The sequence below is a fragment of the Erithacus rubecula genome (assembly GCF_903797595.1).
Source record: "Erithacus rubecula genome assembly, chromosome: 17".
Classification (NCBI taxonomy): Eukaryota; Metazoa; Chordata; class Aves; order Passeriformes; family Muscicapidae; genus Erithacus; species Erithacus rubecula.
Window position 1 is genome coordinate 11,856,192 of NC_136669.1, and position 13,846 is coordinate 11,870,037.

Sequence of the window (13,846 nt, forward strand, 5' to 3'; positions counted from 1 at the left end):
TCCTGTGTCATCTGAAACATGCAAATAGTGATTTTTTGGCAAGTTTGTATTCACAGGTGTACACACAAGCTGGGAGGAATTTGAGAGCACCTGTAAAGTGTTGGTGGCACAGACAGGGCAGAAGTCCTGGTTCTGTTTTGTTGCAATGAGTTCAGTCTCAGACACTCCAGGCACTCCAGGCTGAGCAGATGGAGGGAGCACCTCCCTCTACCCTCCTGCAGCTTTCCCCATCCCAGATCCCAGAGGGATGCCAAGGGCAGGATGCTGACTGATGCTCAGCACCCCCAGGGCCCTTCCTGCAAAGCTGTTCCCACTCCCCACCATGCTCCAGGTCCAGCTGTTCTCCATCTACACAATAAATACAAGATCTTCATCTGCTCTGCATTCAGGGGTATTACCATGGGAGATACTCTCCCAAGGCAAATAAAACAGACAATTAGAACCACTGAGAACTGAACATCTTAAAAGATAAAATTAGATTTGTTTCCATGTTTGGGGTTTTCCCCCTTCTGGTGAAGCACAGTAAAGGATAAAATATGGGGATTCAAAAGGGATTAAAGGTCACCACAATTGTGCTGAGAGCAGCAGAACTAAATGCCTGCTTAAAACTGCAGACAAAATTGCAGAGGTGGACTTGGACATTGAAACAGAGCAGAAATACCAGGGTTACTCTCTCTGGTTTATAAGTTACCAAGAGATTGCTGTTGAAGTAGTCAGAAATTTTACTTTGGATAATTAATGGTATAAATAAAGTTAGACCTGAGGGCAGAAATATAGCCATAGTCTCCAAAAAGAATATTCATTCTCTTCAGGAAGAAGCACATTTAAGCCCAAGGCCAGAACCAGTCTCTGGGGTAGGAGAAAAAAGAAAAAAAGAAAAAAAAAAATCCTGAAGTAGCTTATATTTAGGGAGGAGAAAGCTTTTGTCCTCCTCCCTGAAACACATCAAACACAACTCTGAGTTTTGTCTGCATGGAAAGTGTTTTGGAACATAAATTATTTCAGGACACTGAAGGACCAACCCAGCCCACCCCTGCCATAGGCTGAGCTCCAAACCAGCCCTGCTGGAGATGCCCCAAGAGTTTTGGGGTCCATCAGTGCCTGCCTGAGCAGGGCAAGGAGCACACAGGGCTCTTCACCAGCAGGGAGGGCCAGGACAAAAACAAAGATACCAAATGCATGCTCTCCTTTTAATGAGCTGTTAATTCATCTCTCCTAGCCAGGGCCTTTTATTAGAGAATGTAAATCTCACACAGACAAGGAATCCTGAGACTTTGAAATTGCCTTGTAAATTAGTTACTGCTAATGAAACCATTTAGTTTTTGAAGGGATGGGATTGTGAGGGCTTTCCACGTTGAAATAATTATTTAACCAGCATTACTGAAGCAAATAATTAAACTGTGCTGCATAGAAACTCCCATAATAATATTCACACGATTTCCTTTTCTTCCTTCTTAAAATTTTACATTATGGGACTTGTTATTGATATGTGAAATAAAGATCTGTCACAGCCAACCTTACATTCATTGTTTCAAGTTACATAAAAGATGTAGTACACGATGTATATGATTCAAGAGCAATTCATCTTCACCATATAATCTACCAAGATCCTTACATTTCAGAGTTTAAAAATATATCCCAGATAAAGAGATATTTAAAAAAAAACTTAAGATAGTCATAGGTTTTAAATTAAACTTTGAACAGGTGAAATAATAAAAATTCAAAGTCATGTTGGATGCTTTATCAGTGCCATCTCAAGTCAGACTTCAGGTTTCAAGAAACATTTTTCTTATCAGTGATGATGAAGGAGAACTATAATCATACCATTTAATGTGGATGAAATATTCCTCAGCTAGTCTGTCCTCATTCAGGCTTATTCGCTGCTTTTTAAAAAAAAAAAAAAAAAAAAAAAAAAAAAAAAGGAGGTAGGGAGGAGTGTTTTGGATTAGACTGGAAGCTGTGGGGGAACACTGGCTCTGAGCCACACACCCCTCTTCCTAAAGACTGAAATGATTATATTGAAACATTTAAAGAGAAGCTGAAGTCAGATAAATGCTCAAGAGTTCAAAGTATCTCCAGTGCTTAAGCTCAAATGATTCAATGCTGAATATGAAAACCCTTATTTTTTACACTCACTGCTCAAATAAAGAGATGGGACAAAAAAACATCGAGTTGGGAATGAAGAAATGAAGTTGAGCCTGGAAAGAAAAGGTGCTGTGGTCAGGTATTTTTATTTTTGTCCTTGTTTCTTACCACCCAACTCCATTTTTAATTACAATAAACATAGTTAGTCTTTCCTGATTTGAGCCTGTTTTTCCTGTTTTGTTAACTGATAAATGATGTCCCTTAATTTCTCCATCATGGTCCATGAGTTTTTTCTCTTTTCTCCCCCTGATCTCCTGCAGAGAGGGAGCAAGTGAGGGGCTCGGGGTTTGGGGCAGCAAAAGTCAACCCACATTATATGAAAGTAAAGAGTTCTGCACCTGCATCCTAAATAAATGCCATTACAACTGTCTGATAGGGAATATTAATTTTGCATACCATTGGAGAGTCATAAAACCAAAAATGATAAGAGAAACATAAAGATCCTAACTGCAAACAATCTGAGAATGAATGTGTACAAAAAATGCTAAATAGTATCTTTGACAAACATCTCAGATCTTTTATTCCTAAAAGATTTTTTTTTTTAAAGAAAAAGAAAACAAATAAAAGCCCAGAACTGAATTTAATTTTACACAATTTTGATCTAGTACTGCTGAAGAAAAATTACCTTTTCTCTCTATGTACACAAATCTATTTCTCTGTAAGAGCATACTGAAAGTATTTATCCTAACAAAAAACCAACCAAACAAACAAAAAAAACCCCACAAACCAAACTCTTCACATTGTGTGGAATCCCAAACAAAAATAATCCTGCCCCTAATATCTGCAGAGAGTTTTTTGAGCACATAATGATACTCCAGTGAATTCCTGCCACAGAAGTATGGCAGGGATTTCCCCATCTGTGAGCATAAGTTCTGATTTGATGGGATAAGAGGTTTTCTCATGATCATAAAACAGAAGTTAGTACTGTGCTCACAGCTGGAAACAGTTTCTAGGTGTGAATTCCCAGGAATATTATTTACCTGTGTTTCAGAGGCTTTGAGCCAGAAGTTGGCATTTATGTAGGGGGAGAATACACTAAAAAATAATATATATAACTATATATCTAAATTCTACAGGTTAGAAAAATAATTTCAAAGGCGATTAAGTAATATGTAATCATAGTGAAGGAACATTAAAAATAGATTTTGTCATTTCATCTGTTTATTTTTCCAGAAATGTTTCTGTGAAGCTTTATGGTGAGTCTTTATTAGAGTGTTTTTCTCAGCTGAGTATGGGTATTTGTAGTTAATCTGATCTCCCAGCTGATGATGGTTAATGTCCTGGGGGATCTTGATACAAGAACTCAGGGATTTCATCTAACAACAGGTCTGAGTTTATTGACATCTTAACACACTCCTTTTTTTTTACTTTAATCTTTCCCCCACTTACTCTGATAAGAGAAAGAATAAATTGAAAGAACATTCTTGTTCGATTTTTAATAAAACCCTCATCATCTAAAAGTGGTTGAGTGATGATTGCTTCTACCTATGTGTACAAGTTGTGGATGAAAAATTCCAAACTGTATTCTCAGATTACAAAGATTTCTCAGGTAAATCCTACTACAAACAGAACCTATCTGGACAAGTTATTTTACTCAACAATACTAAAGGAACTTGATATTTCATTACTTATTCAAAATCTTTAAGTACTTGACTGTGGAGATGAAAAATTTACTTATTAACTGATTAGGTTTACATTCTCATTTTATTATGAATTACTGGGTATATAAATCTAACCTGTCAAAAATTATTTTTATCTACTATAGTTGAAGATGATTTAAAATTGTATCTACTCATTATACTGGTTATGTTCAGACTTTAACAAATGAGAATGTTTTCTCTGTGAAGGTCTGGAGTTCTGAGTTAAAAAGTTAAAAGGATGTGTTTATGATCTTGCTGCATAATCTGAAACACTCATAGCAGCACAACTGGTGTCAGCTCAAGGACTGGAAAACTCAGGGATGTAGTAAGTAGGTTTAATATATTTTGCCTCACTTATAAATTCCAAGCTGAGAGTGAAAAGGCATAATTCCAACCAAAACACAGAGGAAGGATTGCTGAGGAGCCTTTGCCCTCTAATCACAACACAACCAGAGAAATGAAGCTGTTCTGGTGACAAAGGTGACTTTTAGCTGGATCCCATGAACAAATGCAGGCTTGGCATTTCCTTTCTTTCTGTCAATATTTGGGCCAGGGGCAGGAGCTGCCAGCAGTGATCCCATCCCTGAGAGGAGCAGCTCTGGGCACCATCAATAACCATCAATAATCAATGAGCACTGCCTCACTGTGGGAAGGGCTTCAGCCACTAAAGAAACCACTGGAGCAGCCAAGGAAAACTGCAGCACATCTTTAAAGTGTTATTTGCCTTCCAGGAGTGTGAGCACAGGCTCAAAGCTGCATGGCTTTCTGCATATGCAGTGCCCAAGCACAATTCTAAATTCTGGACTACAAGCTGCTTCCTGTGCTCAGGTGAGGAGGTGCTTAAAGTAGGGTACCCTACTGGAAAATGGGAAATCATTTCATTACAAGTAATTTCATAACTTAGCTCAATCACAGAATCATGCTGTAAAATCAAAACAATGCCCCTCATATCCTGAGGCATCATATTTCTTTTTCCTTAAATATTTTTTTATCAAAAGTGTTGGCACACTCAAAGTTTAACTTTGAACTCAAACTCAAACTGGGATTTGAAAGTCAAAATTGATTATTCTTTTTGCCCCTCACTGATTGTAGCATTTTTTTTTTCCTCAGTTGGATTTGATCCCTGGTGCAACCTCATTTCTTCATACAAACTAGTACAGAGTTATTTCCTTTAATGGGCTTACCCTAACACAATTAATTAGTGCACAGAAAGATTCTGTGAACAGGTAATTGTTCATATTACTAAATGTCTATTTTGATACTGAACTCAGTTTTAAAAAATGATGGATTATCTGCTTTGGATATTTTCAAATAAAAGAGTGATGCCCTTCTGGAATACTTGTTTTATACAAGCTTAGATTGTTGCAGCACATGTGGCAGTAACAAAGCCAAGCACGAGGAATTATTTTTAATTTAAATTATATCTCTGTAATGAATTAACACAATTTCCTTTTGCTAAGCTTAGGGTCTAACTGAGTCTCTACTTTGGAGATTATTTCTTTTTTGCTGTTGATGTCATATAAAAGGCAAGCACTCTTGGGTCTTGAAAAAAAGAAGGAAACAGTTTCTTTGCTTCTTCTCCAAGTCATTTTTAGACACAGTATTTTCTCACACCTTCATTTTCCTCTGGTCTTAATTCTATGTCTGTGTACTTACCCATGCAGTGTCCCCTAATTTTTCTATTTTTTCCTACTCTTTCTCTTTCCCATATTTTGACAAGTCTAAAAAGCCCAGTGCATGCCCAGATTTGAAGGCTGTGTTTGGCAGTGGTGCATCCAATGACCTTCTAACTCTTAAACTTACAGACATCAGAGTGAAGCACAGTGTAACTCCAGTGGTGTGAGCTATCACTTTTCATCTTTAACCCCTACCATTTGGACACTATTTGCTCCCAGTTCACTCTACCAGAGGTCTGATTTCTTCTACATCTGCTTTTTGTGCAGTAGATAATCTCCCACTTTGAACCAAGAGAACAGTGGCCATCTGCCAGCTTTCAGACACTGGCATTATCATTCTTTCAAAGCAAGAGAAGACTTCAAACTAGGCCAAGCAAACTCCAACACTTCAAATATATCAGTCTTTACCAGGAAGTCTGTCATCAGTTGCTATTCACTGATCCTAATGATCACTAATTTTATCTACCACACTGCTGGAAACAAAAGTGTACAAGTTGCAGTTCATGTTCCTGTACTTTTAAGAGCCTAACAAAGTTTATATTTCATTTAGTAAGGTTAGAGACAGCAAATATTTACTCTTAATTATTTTGTTAACTCCAGAGAGCTCTCAAGGAGAATCTTTGTACACAAGATCTTTCCTTATGAGTTCTCATTAAACTGGATTTTCATGTATCAGGATCTGAGTCAGCTCCTCACAGCAGGACTCAATTTCCATGAATACCTGGTCCCCAGTGCAGCAGGTCACTATTCCACCACAAATTTCTCAGCCCAGGTGGGAACATTCTCAACACTAAAGAGTAACAAATATAGCCACAGTCAGCAAGGATGCTCAGTGACAGTTTCAACAGCTCAATAACAAACCTCAGAGATCATTTCTGCAGTTATAAATATTTCAGGCAAGGATTGGTTTCTAATGAACTTGAGAGACAAAGCAATTTGAAGTTTGGGAGTGAGAGGACTGCTGGCAGTACATAAGGCCACCTGATACCTCTGTGATTTCTGAGTGCACTGAGTATCAGCTCCACTTGATACTGAGGCACCAAACACAACCTCCTCAGCATTTGTTTCTCCAAAGAGGAAGTCTCAAAATTCTCATTGTGTCTGTACTTTCAACTCAAGGGAAATTGGAAAAGATGAATGATTAAACAATGCAGTGACAGGAAACATGGTTAAAAATGACAACCTTATATCTTGGCATTATGTGTTAAATAATAAAAGACAAGTACTACCTATGACACCTGGGTTTAGCACTTGGGTTGGGGTTCCACTCTTAAAGGACTTCATCAATAGAGATGAGAGAAACTGGAGGTTCATAGCATGTTAAAATATGTCATCCTCCAACACAATTTAATTACTTGTTCACATTGCTTTGTAGCTAACAACCAAATAGCATTTCTCAAAATAGTATGTAAATTGTATCAAAACAGGTCTTCTGGTCAATAAATTCCACCTTTCTTTAATTCAAAGCTACCAAAGAAAAGACACTGCAAGTTGTGTGTTGTATTTGGAAACCTGAAATTTAATATTCAAACGACACCCATTTCTCTTGAAGGCCTGCTCAGAGAATGCAGTGGTTCCCTTACAGAGCAGAATGGACTGTGCACTTCCCTGCTAGGGACAAAGTGTACACTTGAGCCTCCCACTGATTTGGGTGAAAAACCAATTTCCCAGCTTAGGAAAGATTTACAATTGGAACTGGAAAATAGTCTCAGATTTCCAGAGATCAGCCTCTGAATCAAACAAACAATCTCATTTCTTTTTCCCTCCTGTTGCTGTACTTTGGAAGTTTTTTCCTGCAGTGAGGCTTTGAGATTTTTTTTTTATTACTTTTTTAAACAATGTCATAAAAACCCAAGAACAGACAGTTTATTTATATATATATATTTAATAATCACAACAAATGTAATTTTATCAGTTCTCCAACAAACAGAGGTACTGAAGACACTTCATGTATCAACCTCTAATTTGAATCTCGATTTTTACAAAGAAATCCATGATTATTGCTGAGATATAGAGTACACAGCTTTACTTATTTATGATTCTCTCTGGAATAACTACATCAGCTGCAGACACACTAAGTTCTGCTGGCAGCAAATACCTTGCTTTAATGCACAGTTTACCTTCACCTTGGTGATTCACAGACCCTCATCAGCTCTTGAAAAGTTAGCAAGCATCACTTACAAACTTGCTGTCAGGATGAGAAGCAAATTACATAACTGCTAAAAAAAACTACACAAAAATCCCTCAAAACAAATGAAAGAACTCTTCTAAAACATATATGGCCAAATTAAATAGGAGATGACAGTTTGCTAACAAAATTAAATAGGAGAGTTAGTTTTATAACAAACATTTAGGCAATTCCTGCCATGGCAGGGACACCTTACACTATCTCAGGGTGGTCCAACCTGGCCTTGGGATCCAACCAGGGATCCAGGGGCAGCCACAGCTTCTCTGGGAATGTGAGCCAGGGCCTCCCCACTCTCACAGAATTGATTAATTCCATTGCAATGGTGATATATAAATTCATAAACTTATATATATATATATATATACACACACACATTCCTGCATATCTACACTCTAGCTACTGTCAGTATTCACATATTTTCTCTCATGCTACTTTTGTTAAGACTTTGGTTTCTTACACTGTGTCTTTCTTTATGTCAGTACAAACAGCTTTGAAAACAAATCAGATTTAATCACTGAAAAAGCTGATGAGCAAGCATGAAGTTTTCAATAACTGTGCTGCTGTTAATGCCACATCATCCACACACAGAAATGTGCTGAGATTAAACACATTGTTGGTGGGATAGAGAACACTAAAGTATGCAACTGCTATTTCCTTATAACCATAATCTTACCCTCACTTCCATCTTGAACTCAAAATGACATCAAAATTAAAGGAAAATTATCTTTAAAAATATTAGAAAAGTGAAAGTCCATAACTGTCTTGTGGGCCATTTTGGAAAATAGTGTCTATACTAGTGAATAGAATAGAAGAAATGTTGGAGGAGGAAGTGGCTCAAAATTACAGTTGCTTCTAGAGAAGAAAAAAAAAAAAAAAAAAAAAAAAAGGGAAATTACTAGATCTTGCAATATTTGAAATACTTTCATTTGACTATTTTTACAGAATCACAGAATCAACAAGGTTGGAAAAGACCTTGGAGATCATCAAGTCCAACCTGTAATCTAGCACCACTTTATCAGCTAAACCACACCCAGTCTCTGTTGTTAAACACCAATTTCTCAGCATTGGCAGAAGCATTTTAAAATATACTTTCATTAAAAATAAGTTTTGTATTTGACTTTCAAAATATACCTGAGAAGGCACTTGTTAAAATTTATACTGTAAATTCAGCACTCATTTCCACAAATAAAAAATCCTGTAATTAAGCAATTACAGTTATAAATAAATATTTCACACCTGCAACTCAATAAATTTATTTTAAAAAACCCTCATCTGAGCATAGGAGGTGGAGCATAAAGGTGACTGGACTACACTGAAAATTCCTATAAATGGTGGAGAAATACGTGGGGAGTTGAAGTGTTTGAGAAATGAGGGAATGGGGAGGGGGGGTCTCTGTTCTGGAGAATGGAAAGATGAACAGAAACATTCAATGGAAAAAAAGAGATGAGGAGAACTTTTGCCTTTGAACAGCTTGCCCTTAAAAATAATACCCCATGAATTTGACATGACCCATAACACAGCTCTGGAAAGACTGTGAAGATGGGAGGAGTTCCACAATTTGCAGATTTTCCCAGGCAGATGGAAATTGTGGAAGTGATGACACAAGAGAACTTTATTCTTCTCTTGGGAGAGGACCCTATAGCCAAAGAAGAAGGAACTTCTCCCTCTAAAGTGAACTGAAATGATTATTTAAGTGAAAGACTGACTGAAGTGTCTCTGTATATTGTTAAGAAATATGGAAGGTGAAGGGTGAAGGAAGGAGTGATCTGGAAATCTTATTCCATATTTCTTATTTTCTCTGTGTTATTAATAAATTTCTTCCTTATACCCTTTTAAGTTTTTGGCCTGCCTTGTTTTTGCTCCTAAATCGTATCTCAAAGCGAAATTGAGTATACTTAAATTGGCAAACCTAAATTAAACCAAGACAGGGACAAACACACTAAATATGCTCATGAAGATCTCTGCTACTTCTAACCCATGAATTTGCCAGGAGCCCAAGCCCCAGAATGTTTCAGTGAGAGGCTGTGTGGTGTTTGTGAAAAGGCCTTTTCTTCCCTGCTGTCTCCTGCAGCTTCTGAACTTCACTGGAGCCAAGGAGGGGGAAGACACAGAGTATCCCAACAGTTAAAGTAAAGCAAGCATGTCAAAATACACGCAATGGGCTGATTAGTTTAGTTTTGACAGGCTGCTAAACGGCAGCTCCAGTGAAGAGCTGCAAACATTGCACAATTAATTACCTTGCCATGCACTGCCTGAGCCAGAGCCTGCAAGGAACTGCTGACAGCACAAAATTCGCATTCCAGTGCTTCTCCCGCCTCTCCCAATTTACAGGAGAATAGGAAATCATGAACAATTGATACACTCTGTTAGCTCCTATCATGGAGGGTGAGCTCACATGTAGCCTTAGGGGTATCTTACACAGTTTAATGCTGAAAATAAAAGGTAATGTTCTTGGCAAAGAGCTGGGGGGATTAAATTTGGAAGGCTTGAAGCAGCTTTGAATTGTAGTCAATAAAAAAGAACCAAATAGTAATTTTGTAATTTAACTGTGCTGGTTATGCCCAATGAGTCAGACACTTGTGAAATAAACCATGTAAATAGAAAAATGGCTTAACTCTTTCTGCAGTCACTCTGTATTTTCTCCCTTCTTTTTCCTGCCTTCCTCCCCCTGTTGTTGCCTTGGATGAATAATACTGTATGGTTACTTTCCCCAGCCTACTCTCTTGGGACAGCTCATCATTCAAAGAGAAACTCTGCCTTTGTGAAATAGTTTTTGGGGTTGTTTTTTAAATTTGTTCTGTGCTATGGACAATGATAACCGTGCTAGCAGAGCTTGTAAAGATAAATGTCCAGAGACTGCTCCAAGCAGATTAACTGGGTAGCTCAGAGCTCTGTTCTATTGGAAACTCTACCTCTGACTCCCCTTCAGAACAGTGTCTTCCCTGCACCTGATGTGTGCAACCCTAAATCAGCCAGAGATAAAGAGGATTTTACATCACATAGTGCTCCTTCCCTTGCTTCTGGTGAGCTCTACAGAGCTGACCTGGACAAGAGCTCCCAGCAATTCCTCCAGATCTTTGGCCACCCTGGTGCTGAACTGCACAGCTCTGGTACTCCAGATGTTGGAAAATGACACAAAATTAATTTATTTTTTTTTTATAACTTTAGTCAGTCTTGTTCACCTTTGCCTCAGGGGAGGGAACTGAAGGGTTTTTTTTTCAAAGGATGTTTCATCACTCAAGGCATGATGAGTTTAACATCTCAGCAGACTGGGAGCAGCACAGAAGATACACAGAATATAATGACCATCAACAACCATCAACCCCAAACATCACCCCTGGTCTGGGAAAAGAGAGATGAGAGAAGCAAGGAATGAGAACCACGACATCAGAGGTGATGAAATCAGTAACATATAGGAAACCAAATACTGAGAACTCTGTAAATTGGGACCAATGAACATTGAACCAGTGAATTTCTATTTTGTTTGGGGAAAAATCTAGTAAAACTTGTGTGTCATAAAATTATTTCCTCTGCACAACCAAAGCTATGTGTGGATGAAATAATTTCTGTTTCATATCCTGGCCAGAATAAAGTCATGCCTTGACTCTCTAATACTAAAAATGTTGTTGGAGGGTTTTTTGATTTTTCCTGCAGTTTTGGTGACACAGAGAGATTGATTCTGATCATCAGTGGGTTAGCAGAGCCTGTTCTGAAGTGCCAAAGCCCCTGGGGTAGGACTGTCCCAGCCCCAAACCCAGTTCCCTGCAGCAACAACAGCAAAAGTCTTCTGGTCCAGCAGCAAGGCAGCTCCATTGTCTGATTCCATCACTGATTCCTCCATGAGCCATTTTCCTGCCACCACTTAAATTTAACACTTCTACAATTAAAACAGGAATTACTTTGGTTTCCATAATGCAGCTACACAAGATAGACATTATTAACCACTTCCTTAATTGCAATAATTTTTATGATTTCTCAAATTACTGAACCATGAAATTTATTTTAAGGACTCCAAGCAGTTCTGAGTAGAGGTAAAAATAATTTTTTTTGGAAGTACCCTTATAATTACCTTACACTAGTAAATTATTCAGATTATGATTGCACTGATTTAATAAGGTCATAACCACATACAGACTCATTTAGAAAATTACAAAACACTACAAAAAACGAGGTCATTCACCACTGTTTCAGTGGTTGAAACACTGCCTTTCAAAACACAATCTTTACACTCTGGATTTTTAGCAATTCCTTAAGATTGGTTTGACCTCAGTGGGAAAAAAAAAAAAAAAAAAAAAGAAAAAGGAAAAGAAAGAAAGAAAATGTATCTCAGAAGGAATTTGTAAGCAAAAGGTATATTAAAAAAAAAAAAAAAGAGAAACACAAAACCCGTCCACATATGTTTTTACTGGTGAAGTTCCTAAAAATCAACAGTCCTCTGGATTTAAGAAAAATAAAAGTACCTAAAAGCCTTAAAACAAGATGCATACAAGTACAATGTTCTAAAACCTTTTTGTTTTGCCATCCCCATTTTGGTCTTATTTAGCTGCTTTAAAGATATTGTTATACATTCTACCCTTTTGCCTTTGGTGGTTTTGTTAGGGTTTTTTTTCCCCAGTCCTTTTACTGGAATCTTCTATGCTCCAAGTGGAAAAATAGGTATCTGAACATGATGGTCTTAATCTACTCCATCCATTTTAAATCTTTTGCCCCTTCCACTGAAGTGAGTGACCCTGTAGCTCCCTTCAGTTCTGAACTAGCAGCAAATGTCATTACCTTTCAATAAATCCTTTTTCCCATAGGTCACTTCTATTTGAAATGAACACAATCTGTCCCTGGTATAAATTCCTGTCATATTCAGCCAGTCTCTCATGCAAAGAAAGACATAAGAAAGAAAGATATCAAGTTCCACTCTCTGTACCAAGGAATTCAGACACAATAAGGAAAAGAGAAAACAAGTTTAATATGCAAGGGAAAAGAACAGCACTGTGGGAGAGCTGGGTGGTGCAAAGAAAATGTGATGTTGTACAAGGGGAAGGAGCAGCAGATTAAGACAGACAAAGAGTTCAGAATGATGTGGAAATTTCTAAAGCCCTCTGCCCTTATGAATCATGTATGGAAGGGCCAGTGGAGAGCCACAGACTGACAAGCAGCACACAGAATTTCATGGCTGGTGATGTTCTCAGGGAGGGAGGACAGCAGGGCTGACCTCTCTGGGCAGCTCGAGAGCACCATCACTGCTTTGTTTTGGGAAGCAGTGCTTCCCAAATGCTTTCCTTTTCCTTGGCTGGCACCCAGGGGCTCTGCAGACACTGACACCCATATTCTGCTGCTGCCTGGACAAAGCCCTGCCCAGCAGCACCACACAGGCCCTTCAGCAAAGCTCAGGGAAAGAGGCTTTGGAGGAGCAAAAAGGAAGGTGAGTAAATAAAGTCACTTGACTAAACTTAATATACCTGCTGTTATTCAATATTCTAAATAGCAATCACAATTAAAGCATTTCTTTGCACGTTTTCCATGCCCCTACCCACTTCAAGTGTTAATTTGAGTTTAGCTCCACTTGTGCAATGCCATAGGGGAGCTGAGGCTTGGGAGGAACAACACTCTGAAGCTGTGCAATAGGTTAATTCAAACATTCTTGTGTGAAAATCACCAAAGAAAGAGCAACCTGCCCTTTGCTGCTCCAGGGGCAGCCTGCCCAAAGTTACAACAGGTCAACAGCACAACCCTTCTGTGGGGTTTAATCCACTTTTGAACAAAATGAGCTAGTTCTTGTCAAAGACAATCCTTACTCATGTAACCCTGACACTCTCAGGGCTTTGTGCTTGCAGAGGCACTGTAGTTATGAAGCTGCAGTTAGGAATGTTGGGGCTTTTTGTTCCTATTCCTAACCAAAACAAGTTACATACAGAAACAGGGTTTAAAAGAGGTCTTGTAAAAACTATTGTCCTTACACACAAACTTGATAAAACTTCAGAAGCTTTTTTTCCTGAAGAGAGGAACAAGGGACAGTTGAGCTGAAAAATATGTGAACAAAAATATGGACTGGAAAATATGTGAACATATAATTTGCAGTAAATCTTGGAGGAACTGTTTACTCCATCACAGCAAAGATATATGCAATGTCCTCATACTTATGCATAAAAAAGTTGCATAATTTGAGGACCATCAGATCTACTAAGCAAATCTTATAGGATGCA

General features: G+C 38.1%; 1 protein-coding gene across 29 annotated transcripts in view; it reads right to left on the minus strand.

Annotated features, from left to right (window-relative positions):
• The window catches only part of RBFOX1 (RNA binding fox-1 homolog 1), a 1,017,140-nt gene that overhangs the window by 410,170 nt on the left and 593,124 nt on the right, over positions 1 to 13,846 (minus strand). The window lies entirely within an intron of this gene.